This window comes from Gnatocerus cornutus, chromosome 9 (assembly GCF_029298725.1).
Source record: "Gnatocerus cornutus isolate USDA-ARS CGAHR chromosome 9, icGnaCorn1.1, whole genome shotgun sequence".
Taxonomy (NCBI): Eukaryota; Metazoa; Arthropoda; class Insecta; order Coleoptera; family Tenebrionidae; genus Gnatocerus; species Gnatocerus cornutus.
Genome location: NC_142241.1, coordinates 13,219,706 through 13,245,525, shown reverse-complemented (window position 1 = coordinate 13,245,525; position 25,820 = coordinate 13,219,706). Strand labels below are relative to the sequence as shown.

Genomic DNA, 25,820 nt, shown 5'->3' with positions numbered 1-25,820 from the left:
AAATGATTAAGGTTGTGCTAAAAAGTCTTAAAGGAAAGCGAAGCCTTCAACAAGGTGTTCAGCTGCAACAAAAACTGATAACTAATCGTATTATACGCAGTAATCCGATTAATTAAGGTGTTATATTAATAAAGCATTCATGTACCACACATCCACTTTCCCTCGTAAACCGCCCACAATGAATCCCTCATAGCCGGTCCGATTGTTCATTTGAGTGTAGTCAAAGGCACACGTCTCACTTTATTAATGTCAGCTGGATCTTGTCAATGACGCTTGAAAGCTGCACATAACTAACGCACTGTCCATAATGAAGCTCCACCTCATATATACTTGTCACGTCCTGTTAAACCGACCAACGCCCTTTCTGGACCTTCATTCGGATCCTTTCTATTCGACGATGATTGGAGGATGTACCTCGATAATCCTTCACGCACAAAAAAACGTTGCGTGCGATTAGAGGGAAAAGGATCAACATGTCAACGGATTTGCAGTTTTTGCGACGGGAAAATTAACCGCTCATTTGCAATGGCTGGAATTTGAAAATGTTAAAATTCTTTCAATGTGCGATCTTGAGAACGCTTAGCCCTTTCATACTATTCATGCGATTATTTTCGATTATAAGTAAAAAAATTAAATTTAAATTAAAAAAATTTAAAAAAAAGCCAAATATAATGACGATGAATTTTTAGATTTTAAAATACAGCAACTGGAGCGTCTGATTTTTACATTTTTTAGACCGTATCGTTAGCATGTGTGTAAAACAAAAAAAAAATTATAGACAGGCTGTTTGCTGGGTTCCTCGTTTTCGACATTTGCATTCCACATCTAATCTTCATGCGAAAATAATTACTCGCAGCAAATTTTGAGTATGTAAGGGCTGTCCCTGGTCGTAATAAATTTTTGCTACGTAACAATGTAGCCAAATTAGCAGTGCAAGCTCGTTCCCTGTAAGCGGTCCTCCGCAAAGTTGGCAGCACGTCGTAACAGTTCCGTTGATGGCGTTTATGGGCAAAGGTCTAGACATAAAGGAAATAAAGCCGAAACGTATGTAAGCCGACGAATTTAAAGGGGCCTGCAGGATATGAAATATTAAGGACGCATTTCCATATATTACAGGGATGTATCTATATAATATATATTGTTATTCGAGGTACGATAACTGTATTATCTAAATCGCGCACGGCCCAGCTTTGTGAAAATGGTGCGTAGGTAAAGGGTTTAGCGCTGACAAATGTGTATTCGAGACAAAGTTATTAAATTGGACAGACGTAATAAATATAAGGGGATGAAAGGACATCGTCAAGGATAACCGAAGGGGAAACAATATTTTGTCACGGAGACGTATTTGCCTAGCGTTTCGGGCAGGTGACTGGAAGTGCAATTTTTCTCTGTTACGTCAGGCGATGCCGGTGTCAAGTTGTGTACTTTCGACCTATTTTTTAAATAAAACGAACCAATTTACAGCCACCACAGAAAATTACTCTTCATCTACATTTTCGACCACGCCAAAACTTTTTCTTCGGGACTTTAGTTAGTGGAACTGCCCCCGTCTATCGCTTCTACCGCCGCCGATTAAAGGGCTGTTCCACCGCCAATTCCTGCCTCTATAATGAAGGTGTATAATTTGCACTCGGGTCAGGCATAGGAGCGATCCAAAGTTTGCAGATGTCCGCAAAGAATCCGATTCCGTGTGGGTTATGGCGGCGACAACGAGAAATCGAATTAGCATATTTATTCAAATGCGTTCATCTGTGTCGGAATTAGAATCAAAGGCGCCCTTCCTGGAAATGTCCTCGCGATTAATTTGTACCCACACGCTAAATTATTCCATTATATTAGTGTTGCCGCAGGTCCAAACTTGTGGCCGTTTTTCTACAATCCTAAATATTTGCCAGTTGAATCATTTCCATGTAAATATTTAAAGGTGGAAGAAAATCAAATCGAAGGGGCGATGATTGGGCCTCGTTAAAATTTCGTCAGGTCTGGAGAAAGTTTGGATTTTTTCACTTTAAAAACTAAAAATAGAAAAGTATTTGGGCTAATTACAAGGCAATAAAATTGAATTGACTTGGTGAGAATTTTCAAGACTTCTGTACAGAAATAAGTGCACATTGCTCCCAGATTTTTATCTAAATATAAACGTTGGTTTCTTCGACTGAGACGCTTCCCGTTGGAATTCCACTACTAAGCCTTCAAAGTCTCAAATTTCATATTCCTCACGTTTTCAATTTTTCCATTTCTGAGATTATCAGACTTTATATATTTCAATCTGCTTATTTATTATGAAAACTTCTTCTTATTTCGTCGACAAAAAAGATATTGACGCTCTCAGGACTATCCTAATTTTTGAGTTTCCTCATTCTAAAATTTCCGTTTCTATGATTCTCAGCTTGTTCCGATTTTCATAAAATTACACAATTATGTTTGGAAATGCGGAAAGGTGATAATTTAATATGTTTGTTCGATTATTGCATCAAGAGTACAAACAATCAATTTGTTCAACTCATTCGTTTATGTTTTCATTAGAAAAAATGACCTCGAATCGATTGAAATATGAAACCTTTGTAAACGAATTAACTCGTAAAAACTCACAATGACTTTGCCAACATCCTCATAATATAAAATTTACAATTATTTTGAGTAAAAAACTACAAAGTAGTAAGGATTACGTCGGTATGTTTCAGGGCCTCGCTTGAAAAATATGTAAGCCCTATTTAAAGTGTAATGTATGTTGAAGTATGCGAATTTCTCCTAAAATTCCTCCATAAAAAATTGCATATAATCTCACAAGCTGCCCGGCTCAAAGCCGAAAGATCGGTCAAAGCTGGCGCACATTAAAGCCCCGGATTGTTCCGGTAAAGGTCGCCTCTAATACCCGATTTCTATACTTCTGGCTGTTTATGAATAAATTACCGAATTAATTGCTCGCCGACGCAGGTTAGCAGCGTTTAAAATTCATCCGAAATGAGGAATTTGTTTTGCAAATTGCCGGCGTACTGGTTCGATCAAAAAATTATCAGTTAATCGTCGCGTAATTGGAGAGGATTCACAACATAACTTTCTCCCGAAGAATGAAATTATATCCAATAATTGGAAAATTCCCTGTTAAATATTGAGCGAGGCAATAAAAACCTACAAACAATAAATGAGGTCTTCTAAATTCTGCGCTGTTTGTGCGGGGCATTTTTCAAGCTGGCTCGTGATGAATTTTCAGTTCATAATATTGGGGATTTAAAATATTGCCAATGTTTTAGAGGAACTCTGGACGCTACTGAATATTTATCTTCGCTTAATTGCCATCTTCCCTCTTATAAACCAGAAGTCATAATAAACAGCCGAGTTGTTTACTTTCGGAGGCGGCGAAGCAGGTTGCGGCGAAAAAATTATCTCGAAACACGACAGGGTGGAACATGGCGGAAAATTACTTAGTGCCGAGATACCGGCATACCTACCGGAATTATTATAGAACCATTAAAAATATTTTTTATACTGCCAGTGGAAGCTGTCTTCATCCGAAACATAATAACAGAAAATGCAATGTACAGTATTCTCACCAAAATCTCACAGCATGACGCGCTCAGATGCATCTCTCAGGCTATAGTGCTTGTACTAACGTGCGATCAAACATTAACTAGCTCGCAGCAAGCCATGATATGTCTTTGCTAAATTGATACATGGGCACTGTCATAGTTGGCAAGCCAACCTAATATTTATTTCCATAAAATAATTGCTTTGAAGGTAATCAAGGGCAAAATAAGTGAATTTACATGCATAAAAACTTGGCTAAAGATTTGTTTTGCATTTAAACTAGCCTACTGCGATCTAATTCATTTTTGATCGTAGTATTTCAAAACGTAGTAATCTATTAAAATGAATCGAAACATCGTAAATTACAAGTCGTATTTCACTTCAATAAAATATTGCATAAACTGACCCAAATATTGCACTTGTTAACACACATAAACCAGTCGTCCATTGTGTACCAAACAACACCAGGAACTCCCAGCGCAAATAAAACTTAACGTGTAAACTTCTTAACAACGCTGGCAGTGTAGTATTTAAATTTTTGCTTCACAACAGCGACATATTTCCTAAATGAATTTAATTTAATCTCGACTCTGTGTTGTTGCACGATATTATTTAGTCAAAAGTGTTTCCCTCAAAACTTTTCCGACTCTTCGCTCGTAATTAAAACACGGACCTCGATGGATTTTCCAGGGACGTTCGTAATTTATTAATTAGTTTCGTAGGTAAACAATGCACGTTAAAGTCGGCAAGCCTAAAGGCTCGACGACGAATGTGCATAGAAATAACGTTAGAGAGTGGTGAACGTTTCTAAGTCTCCTTAAATCCTTTGAAGTATTTCAAGAGGTTTTATCGCTTGGTTAAGAGTGGCGGGCTTTTCGGCAAACTTCACAACTTTTCGCCTGATTAAGTGAAAATTTCTTTTCGAAAAATTAAATACACAAATTGCGCCGCCGACAGACGATTAAATCCGGAGGCGGCGAACGAGCTACATAACGATGAAGGGTTACTTAGAATAATGTGCGAGTGGGGATGAGTTTAGGATTTCATTCGTGAGTGTCTTTATACAGGGAAATACACAATTGAAGGGAAAAATGCGACAATTAATCATCGAATAAATTATACATTGTAACAGCGAATTTTGTAGTTTATTTTGCTTTCGTGATTTATCGCCAGTTATTTCAAATTTAAAACAGTGAACTCCACATCTTGTACCGGCGAGATTTATTAAGAATTTAAAGAGCCGTTGATCAAAATTTATGATAATTCTTAATATGATTTGTCGTGGAAATCTATAGACCTTGTTTGGCGCTTATTAATCTTCATAGCATCTCGTTTATAAATAATTTATCGTGTTTCCACCTAATTTGCGCTGCCACTTTTCATAAAGTTTCGTCATATTTTTTCATTGCTCGTTTTTTGACGTCGTCGTGCTAATTCAGCGAAAACATTTTTAATTTTAATCCCCCAAATAGGCCTTAAAATGTTTACCGCTTTCTCCAAGTACGCAATCATGAGACTCTTGACATTTAGTCCCAGTTTAATTAGTTCTTGATTACGGTGATGCTTGAAGACCGAAGATGTATGATGCACACGTTCTCGTCCTAATGTGTGTCTTTGTTAGACGACTGATGAGAGCTCCAGTTGTCACGCCATCACGTGCTCGTGACACTGACAGGGTGTATTAGCATGCACGAGAGAAAATTCCATTGATAAACATTATTGTATAATGAAGGGGTTTTAGTTGTTGCAGGGAAAACGGAATATTTTGCTAAATGTTCAATTAAAAGAGTGCCATCGGAATTGATTGGGCACTTTAGGTTGCGTTTTATTTTCAATTGCTCTAAATATGGCTAATTGCGTTCTCTCTGCTGATCAAATAGAATTCCGTTATGATTGAACTATTGCATGTTGTTCTTGACTAATTTGATTTTTCTAATTAATGGAAAATAGCTGTTTACATTGGCGTAACTGGAAATTTGCGGCATTTGCTGGAGAGACACGTGTGACATTTTTACTTGGTGTAATCTACCCTCGTTTTTCCAGAAGCGTCCTGTCTCTCATATCACTGTCACTTCCCTATTAACCAAATGTTTCTGATTTACATTATCTAATCCAAATGTCACATATCTCGCCACAGTATTAGTCTTTTTCATGTTGGAAACTCACTGACACCGCAAACAAGATAAGCAGTCATAATTGAATCAAAATACCAAATTAATTCGGGCGAAATATGCAAACATGTAATCGACATTTTACATTGTATGCTCGCCGCACAACAACAGCAAAATTCTAAACTCGAGCGCATACATGTCAGTGCCCATATAATGCCAACTGCTTTGTTTCAATGTTGGGCGTTCGACCATTACGAATGAACGACTTTGTTTCGGTAAAAAATTCATCTTCGTCAACTTTTTTCGAGAGTGTAGCATAAAATTGATTTTTCAAAGCAACCATCGCTCGTGGAAAACTTATTAAAGTTGAAAACCGGGCGTGTTTACTCGGAAACTTGAATATTATTATTATTATGTTTGCCGGGAACTTCATCCAACACTTTTCTTGACAATATTAAATATAGGGGGTGATAAAGTAACACACAAGTTGAATAAAACCGGTATTTTTCAATCTTGTATGAAAATGGGGAAATACCGTCGTAGCACAAAGAACGGTATAATAGCGGCAGGTGCCCTTCTTTACCAACTTCCACGTCAACTTAATTGTTATAAGAGGCTACATTACTCAGTTTTTACTCACAATTCTACGGATTTCCATCGACAATTAAAGTGTCCATTTCTCTGAGTTACGGTTATGAGAATCGTGTAAAAACGAAAGCGTATTAATGCAGTTTATGCAAAAGAGACTTACGTCATTTTATTTTTAAACCCTGGAATTTAAACGTTGCATTAGTTGAGGATTAATCAAAATCCGCCTCTTTTATGTAAAAGAGGGATGGATATGAAATGGCAATTAGTAACTGTGTGATGGAGTACTCGACGTTTTTGTCGGAATGCGGATTTTTGTGTATTAATTTGAGGCATAACGACGACTCCTGTCGAGTACTTATGTGAATGACAATATATTAGTTCAAAATGGACGAAAATGATATAGATTTTAATTTTACTGCAGTACGCTGCGGTCGGTGGTGGCGGCTGTTTTATTATTTCGCGGTACAACCAATATGTTCAACTAAATTTGATTTTGTAGGAAAATCGAAGAGCTTAGCGCGTTGTTCTCTAAATTTGATTAAAGCATTACTTTTTAATCGTATCCAATGCTTTAAGAGTCTCATTAAAGCACTGTCAACTGCCCGACTTTATAATATCAATTTGAACCTTCTTTCCTCACTGGTGCTTAAATGGCCACATAACTTTAATAGCAACTTGAGCGCATCCCCCATATTGATAGTGAAATAGAGCCCGTTAGCAAAACTTATAATTTTTTGATCATTTCCCGAGTTTACGAGTCTTCGAACATTCGATTCAATAATGGCTGTAATAACTACAATGATTGGCGTCGTTGAAAACAGTTTCCAGCTCCACGGCGATGTCGCGAAAAATGTTTATTTACAGAAACCATTTGTGGTTCGTTCCCGAATCTCGTGGAAGAAATCAATAACCGCCTCGCAAGCGGTTCGGAATTATTTTTCGCATTTTCCGGTGCAGTCCCTTTTTCTAACGCTAATATAATCGAACCTTGAAACCCAATTAACGCCTCCACTTTTCAGGAGCTCTCTTTTTCTTTGGCGTATAGATTTTCATCGCTTCGCCAGCTGCATCGAAAGTGCCAAATCAGGGTTGAAATGAGCAAAAAAAAAGGATATGGAATTCTGTAGTGACAGGTCACATGTTGACGTGTTGAAAAAAGGATATTACGAAGGAAAGTCGACATAAATAGGATTGTGGTGGTAGTAAAACGAGATAATTTTTCTGGGTGGAGTTAAACGACACAACTGCAAGGAAAATTTCAGCAAATAGGATTCTCTTGTGGTAACGCTCTCTACTTGTTATGAACTTATTCGCTATAACTGGAAGTAAACTCAACTTTATGTAAATAGGGCGAACGTCAAGAAGCAGCCACATCAATATTACATAACTTCATTACGTGAAAAAATGTGTGAGAGTTAATATCCCGTCGGGATATTACAACGAAGGAATGCAAAAATCAATAAACAAAATGGACTTGGTCTATTTTTCTTTTTTTTATCGCCAGAAGAAAAATATAGAGAGAGAAGAAAGTGGCATCTTTGGCTCTTTTCCAGATTCGTGTATCGTTGAAAAAATACGATTTATCTTGCGCTATTTAATATTAAATGAAAGCTAACGGACCGTAAACAGCTTCGACAGTTGCATTGTGGGATTTGCTGTTTCACGACGTTATGAGATTTTTTCCTTTGTAGCGATAAAACAACCGAAAAAATTAAGTAGCGAGGAAACAAAGGAGATTTTAGAAATTCATGTTTAAGCACTAATATTCTTGTTGTTCCTCGGGGACGCAAAAACACGAACGAGAAATTATACATGATGCCGGATTTTCTTTCTAAACCCCATTTTTCCTGCAGAGAATTTTTGCAGGCGCCAAATTTAAAACGCGCGGCTCTGTGATTGGTCGTTCAACAGAGCGAGTTTGTCAAATCGTCACCAAATTGTGCTTGTAGCTTGTGCTATTAATCAACATAATTCGGTGCAGGAAAAATGCAGTATAGAATAGGGAAATTGTATTAACAGCATTTGGGGTTTCCTGGTTCGACAGTTGGAGTTCGAGCAGATGCAAAAAACAGATAATGTAGTCACAAAAGCAAGACAATTGTTATATGCAAATAGAGACCAGTTGCTTGAGGCTCATCACTGCATGAGTGACTCTGTGCAGCCAGGACAAAGCAATTGTTAGTTTGCTGCTTTTATGGAGTGCAAGGATTTATCATGGGATTTACATCTCATAAAGCATACTGATAACTGTCATAACATAATTCAGTAATCTATTTTGAAAGTTCGATGCATTTCGGTGGTGGTTAATCTTTTCCCTTTATTTATTTTCCGTCCGAAGATGAAGAAGTAGAATTGGTGTAAATTAGACGATCCCCGCAATTCCCTCCTGGCTACTAAGAGAACGCATGAAAAAAAGAAGCGTTCCCAAGACAGCTCCGGCTGAAAGGAGTGCCTCGCTAGAGACAAAAGTTTAAGGGAGAGAAGGGATGTAAATGACCTTAAAAGAGTGACAGGCAGTTTCGGAGGTGCCGTCGTTTTTCATGGCGGGTTTCATACTAACTTTTTCAATAGGAAAGTAATTAGTCGGAGCTCGGGTGGATCATTTAAACATCGGCCAATCCATAAAACTGCCATTTTCGCGCGCCATTCGCGTCCAACTTAAATACTCCGAAAAGCCGTAATTTGCGTTCGAAAAGGGGAGATACCCCCACCTCGCTATTATAATAAAATAAAAAAAATTCAATCAAAAAAATGAATCTCACCAAAACAATTATTTCAATGGGAAAATCGTTATTCCGATCATATCCCCACACATGTTGAGATAGGTTTTAATTGTGTTGGCCGCAATTTCGTTTAGCCTCCAATCGTTCTGTACGAGCTGTGGCTGCGCTTGCAGATGTCGACTGACTTTTTCAGAGATGGTCTGCTGTAATGTGATTATGCTAACCAGAGCGAATCCCTTTGTTCTTTCTCGGCGTCCAAAGTGGATGCAGTGACCGTGTCCCCGCATATATTAAACGAAACCGGCGCCCGAGAATCCACTTGTTCTGTCCACACGACCACCGAACATTTATAGATAAAACGCTGGGGTTTATATTTTGCCGCTGCAAATATTTTTATTTATTCTCTCTTGTTTGGGATGTTTGTGTTTACACGAGGCGTGCTGGATAGAATACAATAACATCATTTGGAAATTGCGTAGCTGGGCGAGACAAGACCGCCAATCAATCGAGGCCAAATTTATAAGGAAACTTACCTAGGCGCATCCACCATTTTACATCAAAACAACAAGCAACAATTTGGAATCTATACAGGGTTCACTTAAAATCGTCTTTAATTTAAAAAAAAAAATTCTAAAATTTGCATACGCTCTGATAGTCAGTTTTGGCGTCGCAACGCCTAAGAAGAAGAGGTATAATTTTTAGCTAACTTGATAAAACAGCACTTTTTTCTCAAATTTTTAATACAATTTGCATTAAATCTAAAATGACAATTGAGATATTTTCAACACAACCACAACCACTGTGACCCCATAAAAAAGGTGATTTTTGGAATTTTTTTCAACTGCATGAAATGTTTTCAAATTTGGAGGCCACATTTTTGCATAAATAGTGAAAAAAAGTTGAAATTTTCAGATGCATATATTAGCTGTAGAAAGAAAATTTAGAGACTAAGAAGAATCTGCAGAGATTATGAATTTTCCCAAGTGCGCCTTTCCCTCATTGCCATAAGTGGTTTGAGCAACTATTGCATTACCCTTGAGCATCCGCCATTTCTGCCCGCATTTCCATAATGTTTCACGTGCTCTTGTACAACTAGTGGTGCCGATAACAGCAAGAACCGCCTGAATATTATCGGCCGTGCAACTGAATAATTTAATAAAGATAATTGCACGCGCGATAAACTGAGCAACCGGATAGAATATGAAATGTACAATTCCGGTTTGTGGTCCGGGTGAATGATAAAGACAGTCACGCACTATTAACTAGAGACGAGACGTGCACGGTAGAATTCCTCCTGGAGCGTCTGAGACATCAACTAATTACATGTAACGAACGACATCTGCGTCGTTTTTCGGAAAATTTCCCGAAAATTAATAAAATAGGAAGCAGCCAAGAATCATTTAGTCCTCGAAGCCTATACAGACAGCTCTAGAGTGCCGAGGAATTTTAATATCCACATTCCGGGTCGGTTCCGGGAATGGTGTGAGTGCCACTCTATTTATAGCCAGGTTCGGACAACAGATTTTCTATTTAATGAGGACTTTTGTCGAATCTCCAATAGATTCGAGGAAAAATCCGGTGTTAAATGAGTTTAAAGGGGTTGCTGGAAACTTAGCTCTTCCCCTCAGGAAATTAATTCTTGAAATGTTTTCATTTTTATTCCTCCTAGGTCCGGGATTCGTGCGACGGTGGTCGTTTAAAGGCGGACAAACAAAACAAGAAAAATAAATAAAAATATGTGCGTCGGCGAAGGGTAAACGCTTACATTGGCGAGAAAATGCTCTTTTAAAATCTGGGCGAATAATCACTTTGGTGGAACGAAAGGGGTGGTTTGTATGGGTGTTTCATGAACTAAACTAAACTAATAACTAGAAATAATACTAAAAACTCGACTTTTCTAAGAATTACAAACTGACGACGCCGCGGCTTGTTCTGCTAATGCACGTTATTATGTTGTCCCAGCTTTAATTAACAGTTTTGCCCTAGTTTTCCGTCTCTTTTCGCTCACCGCCGTTCTGTCTAAATTATTTAATTGATATGGTCGTTATCAAAATGTATAACATACTGTTTGTCGTTTTAGCCCCTCTTTTGTTCCTCGAAATTGGTGGAATTTAGACCGGAGCTTTTCATACAATTGGCGAGGGGCCCGCATTGTTCATCTAGTCATTTCCACTCTGTGGAATGGCAAATTGGGTGATTTTCAACGGATGTCTTACTACCATTATATAGATCATGTTAGACGAAGATGGTATTAAATATTAATTATTATGAACCGTAACTGGGATAACTCTATCTTAACCGGTTTTCGAGATAATATTATTGGGATGGAGAATTCCCACGAAGAATAATGAACATTCAAACGTAATTATATGATTTTCCCGAGTTTGCTTTTATTGGAGGCGAAGACGAAATTATCTGCAGAGCTGTGCCAGCTTTTTCTTGTTTCTGATTACTGAATAGAGTTAGATAATTAAAAACAGATCTTGTTTGTGGTTGCGCACATTAGCGGAATATTTTCAAGGAAACATCAGCTCCACCTGGGACGCAAAAACGGCGCTAATGAGCACAACAATTCACACGAGCTTCCGGATTTTTAATTCATATCATTGTGCACATGCTCCCAGGGAAAACTAGACTGCTAATTTTTAAAATTCCTCTTTTGTAAATCGGTGAAATTAGTTAAAAGAATTATTTTCACACTTTCTTGCTTCTAAAATAAACAAAGGGAACATTTGTGGTCACCTCTCAAATCGTCCTTAGTTTAAGGATAAAAATTTGAAAATTGAGTGAAAATTTGTTTCGCGAAAAAATCGACCATCGCATTGTCACACCTTTCAAAAATAGGCCGGTAGGTGACACCGCACCGGTGCTCTTATAGCCTTTGGTGAGCTGGTGTCGTGGGCTAGAGAGAATGGGCGCCAAGAACTTAGTTGATTTTAAAGTAGCCAAGTCGCTCAATGCTACTCAGAAGTAAAATAAATGGTTTTTAAAAAAATTTGGTTTTAATAAAAAATATGAACTTAACAATTGGTGAAATTTTAGGTGATGTTGGTTACTTAAGTTTAAATGACAGGTTCGTTACCGTGTCACAGCTGTGATTGGTTTACAGAAAGACTATAAAAAAAGGTTAAATATTAAAAATAATGATGATTAATTGAATTGAACTCAAGAGGAAGTTAATAAAATCAGGTTACAGGCCAGCGAGACTCTCGATGGAGTCTAGATAACATGCTGTCGGTGACGTCGATAGTACGACTCAGGCGGTGACGCAATTAAACAATAATATCGCAAAAAAGGTACTTATCGCCGTCGGGAACGCTCCAGGTGCCTCCTGTCGTCTGGTCCGGGTTGGATGTGGCCGCTCGGGGTGGTTGTTAGCAGGCGAGATAGTCTCGGCTACTCCACGAGGTCGATCGGGGACTCAAGGCGACGGGCAAGGGTGTTACGGGCGTACCGGCGAGAGTTGTAGGCGTCCGTGCGAGAGTTGTAGGCGTCCGTGCGAGAGTTGTAGGCGTCCGTGCGACCCTAATTTTCTAAATTAGTATCGTCAAGAAAAACGTGAAATATTACCTCTCTGAGGGTGGACGATACTTAATGCGGTTCTGGGGTTCTTAACCGCAAATACGGGACTTCAAATAGTACTAGGAAGTGCTTAGACGGTAAAAGGTAAGATAATACGTCTGCTTCCTTCGAAGCCCAAAACGGAAAAGAGAGTTGAAAGGCCACGAGGAATCGTAGGTGGCACTACCTGCGTTTTCGGGGATGATAAGAAGATTCCGACCTCTGCGCGAGTACCGCGGGCGTTCTCAATGTCGCACTTGTCAAAGGGTGGTGATTGACAGGTTATGTTTGTTTGTTATTGTTGGCGGACATCCGCAATAAACGTAAGTTGGTAAGTGGTACTGTTATTTAACATAGTAGTCGCGAGGGGGTTGATCTTGAAAACTAAAACGGTTGTTGTAGGGATTTAGAGAAAGGTAGGGAACCAGTCATGACGAATTCCTGGACTGGACCACATAAAGGGGCTTTAAACCACACCGAGTCGCCCTGGGTTCGGTGCGACGATACAAGAAGGAACGTGGGCTCTGAAATTCACCGGAAGGGTGCCAACACCTTCCGGAGGGACAGTCGAAAACGCTCAGGGGTGGTCTGCGCCTCACCAACCCCTTCCTGGCGAACATACGAAATTTTTGGGGCAAAGGCTTGATCCAACTTCCCCTAGGATTGGAGCCGAGGAAAAGATAGAGAAGATAAACGCGATAATAGTAAGTTTTGAACTGTGGAGACTTACTAGACTATTATTCATTTTAGGTTGAACACTGATGTTGTCGTGTCAACGGTGGAAAAGTACCCAGGCATTTATGGGACTCCTAAATCGCCTCCCATACCAGCGGTGTCTCGCGTTCATCCCCTAATTCATAAAAATCTTAATAAATGACCTTGTTCTCATTTTAGAAACGTTACAGCATTTTGAAAAACGCGAGAAAAACTATTGAACATATAGTCATACATTTTTTTTTAAATCAAATTTTCAAATTTAGGAACGAATTCTTAATAACTCAGTTATTTTTTGTCGGATATGAATTTAAATCCCAGATTATGAATCTGCGAAAAATTCTGCGTACACTAATGTATAATAACTCAAGTTTACTCCAAAAAATAAGCGAGATATCAATGTCAGACGTTTGGCATAGTTTTAGTCATAGATTTTCGCGAGAAACTGCAACTTTCAACTTTTCAAAAATCTAAGAACTATTTGTTATGTAAAAAATTGCGAGAAAAACGATGGCGCAAACCGCATCTCAATATCTGTATTAGTTTCCATGATATTGAGCACGAATTTTTTCGAACCTTCAAAAATTTGGCCCTCTGGCGACAACCCAAAAATTTAAACGGCCATAACTTAGTTATTTGTTGACAAAAATTAAAAAATCTTGCGGCTTTGGATTCAGCGTGACATTCGGCGTAAAATGAGCTTAGATTTGTTGAGTTGGATTAATAAATCAACGAGGCATTGGCAAAAAACTGTTTTGAAGAGGTCATTTTGAGGTGATTTTCAATCAAAGTTTTTAAAATGAAAACGAAGTTTAATAGCTTTGAATTATCATCAGTCGAAAGAGGAGCTCAAAATATATCTAGTGGCCAATTTTCAGATCGATCGGATAAATAGTTTACAAGCTATGGCCAAAAATAAAAAAAAATAAAAATTTTCATCGATTCAGCCAGAATTTTTTTTCGCGAAAAATCGACTATCGAATTTTGAGCTTTTGAGAACATTTTCTAACGTAAAATAAGCTGAGAAAACGATAGCGCAAACCGCAGCTCGATATCTTAAATAGTTTCCGAGATATTTAACTTGATAAATTAGGAAAAATGAGGAAAAATGAAAATCAACTTTCCGAAACTTTAATCGGCCATAACTCAGTTATTTGTTGTCGGATCTGAATTTTAATTCCAGATTTGAAATCTGCGAAAAATTCTGCGTACACTGATGTATAATAATTTTAGTTTACTCCAAAAATAAGCAAGATATCGGTATCAATATTTTAGTCATGAATTTTTGCAAAAAAACTAAAACTTTCGACTTTTGAAATATCTAAAAACGATTTTTTATCTAAAATAGCGCGGGAAAAACGATGCCACAAAGCATTTCTTAATAACTGCCGTAGTTTACAAAATATTAAGCACAGATACTCAGTTATTTGTTGACGAAAATTAAAATCTCTGTATAAAATAAACCCAAATAATGCAAGTTTGCCCCAAAAATAAGCGAGGAATCGGCCGATTTAATTACCCCTTTCGCCTACAGTCGCGTTCAGGATGCTTTGTTTTCGCCAACCTTAGTAATTTTTATGTTTTATGAATGGATATTACCTTATTCTTTTCAAACGCTCCTGCCTGGTAAAACTAACGTATGTGCATTTCCCTCTAATTTATAACGCGACATTTTTCCCTCAAATTGAAAAGTGTCAAATAAATTGCCAAAATTATTCTTCTAAACGAAACCGATTTGTCAGCGTTAAGTTTCCTCTGCTAGACGCAAGATATTTAAACGCAATTTATTTCACAGCGCGATCGTTAAATAAAAATTCACAAAATATGAAGCAATGATTAATAATCGATCAGGTAAAAAAAGGACCGGATCTTTAGAATAACCTAAACGACAGAATTATTAATCCACAATCAGATTTAACGCTGAATTGTTCAAAATCGTCGTTCACGCTCCGAGAGAAGAAAAATCTCATTTTTTTCACAAATTCAATTCGGAATATTGCTTAACATTTGTCAACAGCAACGGAAACAAAGTAACATTTATTGATGTCGGTCGAAAAATTCGGTTCGGTGAAATTGAAAATGATGGAAATTTGGACAGACAAAAAGCTGCGATAAAAAAGCCACGATATAAAATAATTGATACAATCGACGGATTTTTCGTTAAAAGTGTTTTCCTCACACGCTCCATGAAGATTTTATCGCAACAGTATTGTGGCACTTCTTTTTTCCGCCGATGTGCATAGAATGCACCCAGTTCAATTTCACCCTTAATGCAAAAGCACACCGAACCGAACTCGAAAAAGGTTTCTACGTCTGCGACACCACAACGCGGCAGTCCTCACCTTTGCTCGTCCTAAAAGCTGTTAGCACTGTAATGTGGGTTTTTCTCCTCAATAAGTACAGGAATACCCACAGGCCGAATCACAGAAACCCTCATTTATAATGAATGGGCCTCTAAAGTTATTTATTTCGCTTTGGAGCTCTTCTGTTTGAACAAAAGTGGCATAGTTTTACGATCAGTTATTAATTATACTGCCAGAAGAAAGTGAACCGTCGTAAAATTTCAGACTCTTTTTCATTAAAGCGGCAAATATATGTCCCTCGTGCTAAATCCTTGTCTGATCTGTTGCGGATGAAATGTGAGCCTTGGAAAGAATTCGATTTTATTGGGGAACAGAACTTCGGGTTTCTTTGATAGTTTGACATAATAAAAGGGAAAAGTTTGCGAAAATAAATTTTTCTTTGTTTGTATCCGAGGGGCGAATGATGGGGCATTTAGATTTTATTTTTGCTCATGTAAATCATGTTTTATCGCCGATGAATTTTATGGACAATATAAATATTAATGCAATAATCTAGTTTGAATTGAAGCATGATTTAAACCCCTTTTTCCAATAAGCTGATTTTTGCATTTTCACCCCAATTACCGCGTGTTTTTCGCTCAAAACGCCCGTGAGAATTAGAACAAACCGCAACGAAGAGGTGAAATAAAAATAAAAGGATTCAGATAACGCACAATAATTATTTGCTCTCTCCCAACTGAGCTATCAGAGGATTCAAATTAGAGGGTTTGCGTTTAAGGTAAACTTTGCTCGTTGTAATTCCGCCCCAAACAAACTGTTTATTAGTCGCATTTTTGTGTTTACGTCAAGGGTTTTTCTACTGTTTTACGCTATCGACAGGCTATTAAACGTCAGTCATCTCGAATTTACTGTTCACTGCATCGATAAGGATATTTTATTGGCTTTGGGAGAGCCGATGAAAACGTATTAACGAGCAAGGAGATGACTCTTGACGTATCTCACATCCTGCAGAAGTGTCCTTTGCAAGCAGTCGATACTTGCCACCTCTATTTTGAGAGCGTTCAGATTTTTATTTCATTAATCTTGCTTGATCACTAATGACATTGTTCACACATGCGTTACGTAAATAAATATATAAATATTGACCCGGCGCATCCACCAATATTGCTCTCTTTATTTTACTCAAATTTCCTCTGCCGTGGCTTTGATTTAAATAACCGCGAACTCATTAGTTCAGCTAATAACATGATTGCGACATATTTGTTTGTTGATTTTTAATTAATTTTGTCCCGGCGCATCCATCATTTTTACCACCACTATATTGACTTTTTACGTAATTTTCCTGCACGCCTTTAATCAAGTTTACAACGGCAAATAGCACTGCCTCATTTTTTTATTAAAATTGAGTTTTTTGTTCGTTGCAATAAACGTGACTCATGTCCTCGATACTTCAGGTGCAAAACGAGCCATTATAGTCAAATTCGCTCCTCAAAAATATTTTATGACGCCACTATTTTATAGATAATGGAAAAAGTTCGTCACTTACAGCTTCCATGTTTGCCAACTTTTTGCTCTGCAATTTCCCTAATCAGTTTAGCGCGAAAAAATTGATTAGAACGTGACTCCCTTCTTTTGCCCGTACGTGTCTGACGTCCCGTTGCGATTATTCTTTGGAATCGAACCTCTTTAACGTCGACGACGTCGTGTAAATTATAGCTTGTTCTGATAAGTCTAAACATTACGGAATTGGTCAACACGCTACGTTTAGTAAATTACATTTTTCCGTCGGTTAAAACCGCAAAAACAAAACGTCAAATACTATACCCACCCCTCGTTATTACGTTGATGGAGGTAATTATGCAAATGAGGGTGGCATAATATCGGGCCTAATAAAACTGTAACACAATTTCCACGCACATATTAGAAGACAGGCTTGGGAAAGCCACTGAAACCGCAAGATAGGATGCACAGGTTATATCAACCATCTACTCCTTACAGGCACGACGGGGCTTAAGAGGTGTTGGATTCTGGCGAAAACTTAGCGACTTCCGAGTTATGTTGTCTTGAATAAACCGCCGCAAACATGTTCCAGTAACACCACAGAAATTCAATTAGGCCTGGGGGAGTGGCCTTGGATTAACTATGCGACATAGACTCAGATTAAGTAGTTACTTGCGGCTACGTCACGATAAACGACCGGCAAACTATTCACTCGATAGATGGCGCCGCGGGCCAACGATCACGCTCAATCGACCATCGATAACTAATTTGGGACCGAATATGCAATTCGGTTGTCCACTAGGACAGCTTCAAAAGTGCCACAAAGATGACAAAAAAACATATTTTTTACATAGGTAGGGGAGAGGGGGGCATAGCGGGGTAACACTCCTGCTGCTCAAATCAAACGCCGTGAAAAAATTCGAATAGCGTGTTTTGATTGGTTGTCAGTTGACAGTTAACCATGTGTGTTTTATAAAACAAAATGTGAAAATCTATATGTTTTATGAAACAAAATGTAAAATTCAGTGTTTTCGTTAAAAAATTCGCGAAGTTGGGGAGCAAGTTTTTTCAAATCTAGTCATACAAATGTAGTGGCTAAATATGATGAACCTGCTCATTTATGTGCAATATGCACTGATGACTAAGTAATTTTAAAATGTTACTTTTTCTAAGTACACAGTTATTCAAAAATTTGATTTCTCCATAGGGTACCCCACTTTACCCCTAGGTCGTAAGTTTTTTATTGTAATAAAAAAAAGTACCTACAACAAAAATCATCCGCAATACATTACTCTATGATATTTAGTAAAAAAAAAATGTTAATTTCTTAAGTTTCCCACTATGCCCCCCTCTCCCCTATAGTAGTTCCGACAGTCTGTAGTTTAAATGACATGCTCAACTAAAATCCGTAATTTTTGTAACTTTCGTTCTTCAGATGTGTAATTTGGTGAAGTTACTATTTATGAGTCGTGTATTAACTTCACTACATTATAAAAAATTTCTACGAAGGACACAGATTTTAGGAATTTTCATTTCCAAGATATAGAAAAATTTTCGAGATGCTTCACTAAAATGTTGGTAATTTTCGATCTACAGTAATGAAAATTGGTAAAGTTATTTTTTTTTGAGTCGTGTATTAATTTTACTAAATTTGAAACATTTTCAGCAAAAGACACAGATTTTAGAAATTTTCATTTCCAAAACAGAAAATGTTCGACAAATTCCACTAAAATTCGTAATTTTGGTAATTTTTGTCCTACAGTTATGAAATTTGGTGAAGTTACTTTTTTCGAGTCGTGGATTAATTCCACCAAATTGAAAAATTTTTCTGCGAAAGATACAAATTTTTAAAATTTTCATTTTCAAGACATGGTAAAATTTTCGACATGCTCGACTAAAATTCGTAATTTTGGTAATTTTTGTTCTACAGCAATCAAATTTGGTGAACCTACTATCTTTAAGTCGTGGATTAATTCCACCAATTTGCAAAATTTTTCTGCAAAAGACTCTAAAAACTAAAGCTGCTTTTCACAGTGTTAAAACAGTAAAAAAGTAATTTTTTGAAGCACAAGTTTTAATCGTAAAGACAGTTTTCGACATAGTAAAAAAAGAAGTTCTAAATTTATTTTGTGCAAAAATTGCAAGTTTCAATCTTCATCCGTACGGAAGTTAACATGACAAAAATGGCAAAAATTACCGTAATTTTACATCTTCTCGCTAGGAAAAAGCCACAAAACACACAGAAAATACACAAGACCGTTTTGAACACAACATGTTTAACAAGAACACTGGTAGTGTTGCCAACATGCGATTTGAAAAAAATAAAAATAAAATTGTAATTTGTTGCTACAACCGGACGCCCCTCGGATCTGTAAAATCGACCCGTCCGCTTTGAAATCGAAAAATCGTAAAAATCACCTTAAATTCGCTTACATCGACTGGAAAAAAGTCACAAAACACTCGGAACACTCTAGCAAACGTTTTGAACACTTATTGTTCAACTAGAACACCAATAATTGCGTTTTTATCGCGAATTTAAACACCGACACGTCGAATTACGCCACCAGCAAAACTACTGACAGATCAGCGGCACAGCCTGCTCAAAGTTTCAAAAATTCGAATTAAACTAAAATGAGGTTTGGAGAACAACGCGACGAATTGTCGCCACCAAAACGGATGCGGTGGATTTTAGGGCATTAAATAGAGGGTAAAACAATGTTGCCAACGTGCGATTTGGATATAAATTAATAAAACTGTTATTTGAACCGTTCACTTTAAATTAAAAAAATTGTAAAAATTACCTTAATTTCGTTTGCTTTGGCTGGGAAACAGACAAAACACTCGGAACACTTCCAAGAACATTTTGAACACTCAGTTTCAGATGGAAGCACTGAAAATTCGCGTTTCTATCGCGAATTAAAACACCGACACGTTGAATTACGCCACAAGTAAAACTACTGACAGATAGGCGCCACAGCCTGCTCGAGTTTTTGGAAATTCAAACATCTAAAAATACATTTTTAGGCAACTTAAACTGAAAATGAAATTTTTAGGTCTTAAAAGCGGCCTAAAAGTGAGTCTTTTCTGGCCGCAAACATTTTCGGCCGATCTATGGTGGCGCCATCTATCCATAGTTTTGCATATTACGTCAAGATACCGATATTACCCTCAATTTTATAATTATTTGGGTAAAATCAAATCGACAAACAGCTGTAAAGTGCAACAAAGACGTGTTGAATTATTGAAAATGAACATGTCTAGCAGTGCTCCTGCAACAACATTTAAAAATACATTAAACCTAATTCATACAAATTGTGAAGCTACACGTGCTGAAACTGCAAATGTAAATAAGGAAAATATGAACTTTTTTGAAGGATTCATAAATATTTACAATTATTCAGTTGTTATAATTGATTAAATCAATAAATCATAAATAAAAATTAATTAACTTGTAAATTTAATGATGTTACCTAAAAAATCTTGTGTGTAACACGGCCAAAAAGTGACATTTTGCCCTCGGCTAGCGCCTCGGCTATTAAAAAAAGACTCGGCCAAAAAAGAACCACTTTTTGGTCTTGGTACACAAATAGCTATTGTAGGTCTAATAAGGGGATTAAAAACGAGGATTAAGTTACAATTGTTTCTATTGTCGGAATTTTGACATTTTGGTTTAACTTCGCTCACATAAACCCAAGACGATTTGAATTAGTCAAATCAAAGAATAACAGATCCCGTTTACTCAACATATCATAGTCTCTTAATGCTGTTTCGTCTTCTAATCAATGGAATAGAAAAATGATGCAAAGTGAATCAAACTTTCAAGAAGATAGTGTCTATTTGTCCAGCATATGTATATTACAGCCCACTAGTTTTAAATTGTTTCGTAAACCAGTAAATTTAACATTATGAGACTGGGAGCGCTCTCGCCTTTTGCTCTTCGAAAATCCTGTTTATTAAGCGGCAGTGAAATCCGGAAAAATCCGGAGCTAATATCAGAGTTTAATTGGAAAATTGGTCGTTTCCTTTCGAAACAAAGGACTTTCAGTGCAGTGAAGCGCACACTTTTATGTAGTAACAAAAGCCTCGGCAAGAATGAAATTAAAATTAAATGGACCGGACGTGGTAAAACGGCGCTTATATGCATAATAATAAAATTCTGATCTCGTCGACCACCTGTCTTCAAATTAATTCGTTAAAACCGCCATTTTTCACGGGAGAAAAATGGGAAAATCAAAAAACAGACGCGTGCTTCCTCACGTATGTGTCATTAATCATTCGATTTTCTTATTTCGTTCATAACGTCGATTCATATTTCAGGAGAATAAGCAGATACAGGGTTTTTGTGAGAGATGCGAATTTATCATTTTCGGTAAAATTTGCGTTGTGGTGTGTGCGGAAAAGTGTTTTTTCAGTGACAAATGTTTCTTCAAGCTGTCACAGAACATGAAGTGTTGTGACAGACATTCAATTTTACTTTCTTTTTCTTTTACACGACTTTTCTCTTGATCCTACTGTTAAATAAACCGTACAAACTCGCATGTAAGAAGCTGAAAATACCCATCACGAGATCCGATTTCCCACTAATAAAATTTTGATCAAATCGGAGCTTACTCCGTTCTTGAAATTTACTCTCCTTTCTTATAGGTTTTTTATTCAGGACACGTAATAGACACGACGTTGCCACGAGAGTATAACTACCTCCCATCGTGAACTGATAACCTTAAATCGAGTTTCTCTCCAACAGGTTAAATCATTGTGTTTTCGTACTTTTTATTTATACGCGGCCAAAACTTATTTCTCCTCTGGCTTTTACTTCATCACAATTTCTCCACGCTAACACGTTTTAATTCCTCGTTCATTATTGACGTTGACGCAAAAAAATCCTCAAAGGATCGGTGACAGAATCGCTCTTGTTCGCGCTCTTTGTGTGGTCGTATCACAGAGCGCAAAGTTTGTAAACATTGCAGATGTCGCGTTTCTTTCCCAATCTTTTTCGTGTCGTGGCTTAAATTTTTCCACGAAAAAATCACTCTTTCTTAATTTGTTCTGGACAATATTTTCCCCGTCAACCCTTGTAATCCCGCTCCAATTTCACGACAAACAAAAAATAGGCGCTCGGTGGCGCAGTACGCAAATCGTGTTTACGCGTTTATTAGATATTTCAATTATCATAAATAATGTATTGATGTTGGGATTTACGTACTTCATGTTTACTTATTATTATAATTATGCGGTAATTGGAATAACGCCATGCGCGTTAAAATAATAATGTTTATTGTTGATTGTTGCTACCCGGCGCATCCACCATTTTTCGCGTTTCTTAATTTCCGGCAATGCTGCTCGGTCAACCTTTATAATCTCCCGTCTAATTTACTTGGAGACAAAAAACCCCAACTGGTTTACGGACAAACCACCTAAAAGCAGCTCCCACACACTTTCCATATCGGCTTGTTTGTGTTTTTTATGTAAATCGTGTTTGCGAGGCATAAAATTTTAATGGAGCTTCGTTTCTTTTTATCTAAACCGAAAATTCGGCGTAAATGGGACTATTAAACCGTTGAAATTTAATCGGGATCGTCGGTTTACATCCGCGTAATTGGCAAAGAGACTCCCGACCGGTTTTTTAATTTTTATTCTGCGTACTCCGATTTTATCCTTTGGATTTTGTCGCGGCTTCTAATCTGTTTATACAAGTCTTCTTAGCACGTAAAGATGACAAATGACGGCATGGGGCGGCTCTAAACTGAAATGGAGCGAGTAATGTATGTATGAAGTTGGTGGAGCGAAAAGATACGTCGGTTTTAGGGAATCTGCATCGATCTTTATTACTTTTGAATATTGGCGGGTAAAAATCACACGCATCAGCGATATCGAAATGCTTGCGCGTTTTTTTTTTGCGAACAAGACGTCACGTGATCTGGAAGGCATACGTTGGCGTGGCCCTCTTCACTGTTAAATTTTTATGGCCGTTTCGGTCACTGGGGATATCATTAGTTTCGGTTTTCACGTCTTTGTTCTCATGGGTGCTCCTTCATTCCTACATCGTGGTCATATTTTAACAAATTGACAAGTCGTGTTTCGTATTTCCGTCCTAACGAGCGTTGACATTGTGGCCATTTCGAAATTTTTAAACTTAATGTCTTTGAGTCGTGGATTAATTCCACCAAATTTCAAAATTTTTCTTTTGGTAATTTTCGTTTTATAATTATGAAATTTGGTGAAGCTACTATCTTGAAGTCGTGTATTAGTTTCACTAAATTTGAAAAATTTTAAGCAAAGGGCACAGATTTTAGAAATTTTCACTTTGAAGACATTGTAAAATTTTCGACATGCTCTACTAAAAATTTTGTAATTTTGATAATTTTTGTTCTGCAGCTATGAAATTTGGTGAACTTACCATATTTAAGTCGTAAATTAATTCCACCAAATTGCAAAATTCTTCTGCAAAAGATACAAATTTTAAAAATTTTAACTTCCAAAACATACCTACCTAAAATGTTCGACATGCTTCACTAAAAATCGTAATTTTGGTAACTTTTGTTCAACAGTTATGAAATTTAGTCAAGTTACTATTTTTAAGTCGTGTATTAATTTCACCAAATTTGAAACATTTTCAGCAATGGACACAAATTTCAGAAATTTTTATTTCCAAGACAGAAAAATTTTCGACATGTTTTACTAAAATTCGTAATTTTGGTAATTTTCGTTCTGCAGTAATGAAATTACGTAAACCTACTGTTTTTAACTCGTGGATTAATTCCACCAAATTCCAAAAATTTTCTGCGAAAGATACAAAATTTAAAAATTTTCATTTCCAATACAAAGTAAAATTTTTGACATGCTCCACTAAAATTCGTAATTCTAGTAATTTTCGTTCTACAATTATGAAATTTGGTGAAGTTACTATTTTTAAGTGGTGTATTAAGTTCGCCAAATTCTAAAAATTTTAAGCAAAGGACACAGATTTTAGAAATTTTCATTATCAAGACATACCGTGAATTTTCGACATGCTCTACTGAAATTCGTAATTTTGGTAATTTTCGTTCTGCAGCTATAAAATTTGGTGAACTTACTATCTTTAAGTCGTAAATTAATTCCACCAAATTCCAAAATTATCCTGCAAAAGATACACATTTTTAAAAATTTTAACTTCCAAGACATACCTAAAATGTTTGACATGCTTTACTAAAAATCGTGATTTTGGTAACTTTTGTTCTACACTTATCAAATTTAGTAAAGTTACTATCGGGTGATTCATTAAATTTGCATTCTAGGTAGGCCGTGTATTTTGGACGTGCGTTGACTTCTTGTTCGATAACTAGCAAATCTCGCAAATATTAAGTCGAAACTACTGTAATGGTGTTAGTTACGACATGAATTTTTTTCTCAAAGCCAACTGCGAATGGAAATTTAATGAATCACACAATATTTTTGAGTCGTGTATTAATTTCACCAAATTTAAAACATTTTCAGCAAAGGACACAAATTATAAGAATTTTCATTTCCAAAACAGAAACATTTTCGACATGTTCCACTAAAATTCGTAATTTTGGTAATTTTAGTTCTGCAGTAATGAAATTAGGTAAAGTTACTGTTTTTAAGTCGTGGATTAATTCCACCAAATTTTAAAATTTTCCTGCGAAAGATACTAATTTTAAAAATTTTCATTTCCATTGCATGGTAAAATTTTCGACAAAAAATCGTAATTTTGGTAATTTTCGTTCTGCGGCTATGAAATTTGGTTAACCTAAGATCTATGAGTCGTGGATTAATTCCACCAAATTTCAAAATTTTTATGGCCTTTTCGGTCACTGGGGGTATCATTAGTTTCGGTTTTCACGTCTTTGTTCTCATGGGTGCTCCTTCATTCCTACATCGTGGTCATATTTTAACAAATTGACAAGTCGTGTTTCGTATTTCCGTCCTAACGAGCGTCGACATTGTGGCCATTTCGAATAAACATAATTAGTGCGGTAGTTAACGGTAAACTGGCTTTATTAAGGGCGGAACGTGCATTTATTACTTTAATAATTCGTGAGAGCCGTATAATACTGTTGCTGAAACTTTGGCCATGGGGGGTTGGCAATTGTGGAGCCATCGCGGTTCCCACTTTTGCCTTTCAATTTCAAAGTGTCATTAGATCTAATTAGGGCGAGCGTGTTTTGTTGGAATTATGGCCAAGTTGGTATAATTGACACGCGAGCTGAGGAAGACACATCTAATGATTATGTTAAATTTAGGGAACAAAATGTTACAAAAATCCGACACGAAAGGTGGCGCCGGGGTGACATTATTTACTGTAATTAAGGAACTCGATAACAGATGACATTTTCTCATCATCGTCAAATTTTGGCGAAAAAGCAAATTTCTGACGTTACGGATGGAGCGCACGTTTGTTCGCTATGACTGTAAAACTTCCGGAACTCCGTTTGTACATATGGTACAAAGAGAAAACAAAAAGTGCGCAAAATAAACTCTGTTGATTAAAAACGTATGAAACTTCCCAATAGCGGTCCAGCCATTTACACAACTCCTGCGGTCGAACAAATGCGGCAATTCTCTCCAGAAGTTCGATTAATCCGCGACTTCTAAACTGTTATTGTTTGCGTTCGAGGGTAAACACACAAACTTTTTCGTCGACCACGAAATATCAACAGTAGTTTTGCACGTTTAATTCGCGATTAATTGATTTTAAACTTGGAGTCTTGTAGCGTGAAAATTCGCTCGAGTTACTCTATATGTGCAGAACCGGATTAAAGCAACAGGAAATGCTAACTGCAATAAATTGC

The 25,820-nt window shown here is 37.0% G+C and overlaps 1 protein-coding gene and 1 long non-coding RNA gene across 3 annotated transcripts in view; both read left to right on the top strand.

The window, feature by feature from the left end:
- Window positions 1-25,820, top strand: part of Octalpha2R (alpha2-adrenergic-like octopamine receptor) — a 74,102-nt gene that overhangs the window by 9,299 nt on the left and 38,983 nt on the right. The window lies entirely within an intron of this gene.
- Window positions 12,554-13,352, top strand: LOC148168976 (uncharacterized). The gene is made up of 3 exons (XR_015770729.1): window positions 12,554-12,619; window positions 12,917-13,218; window positions 13,265-13,352. It is a non-coding gene; the product is annotated as an uncharacterized LOC148168976 (long non-coding RNA).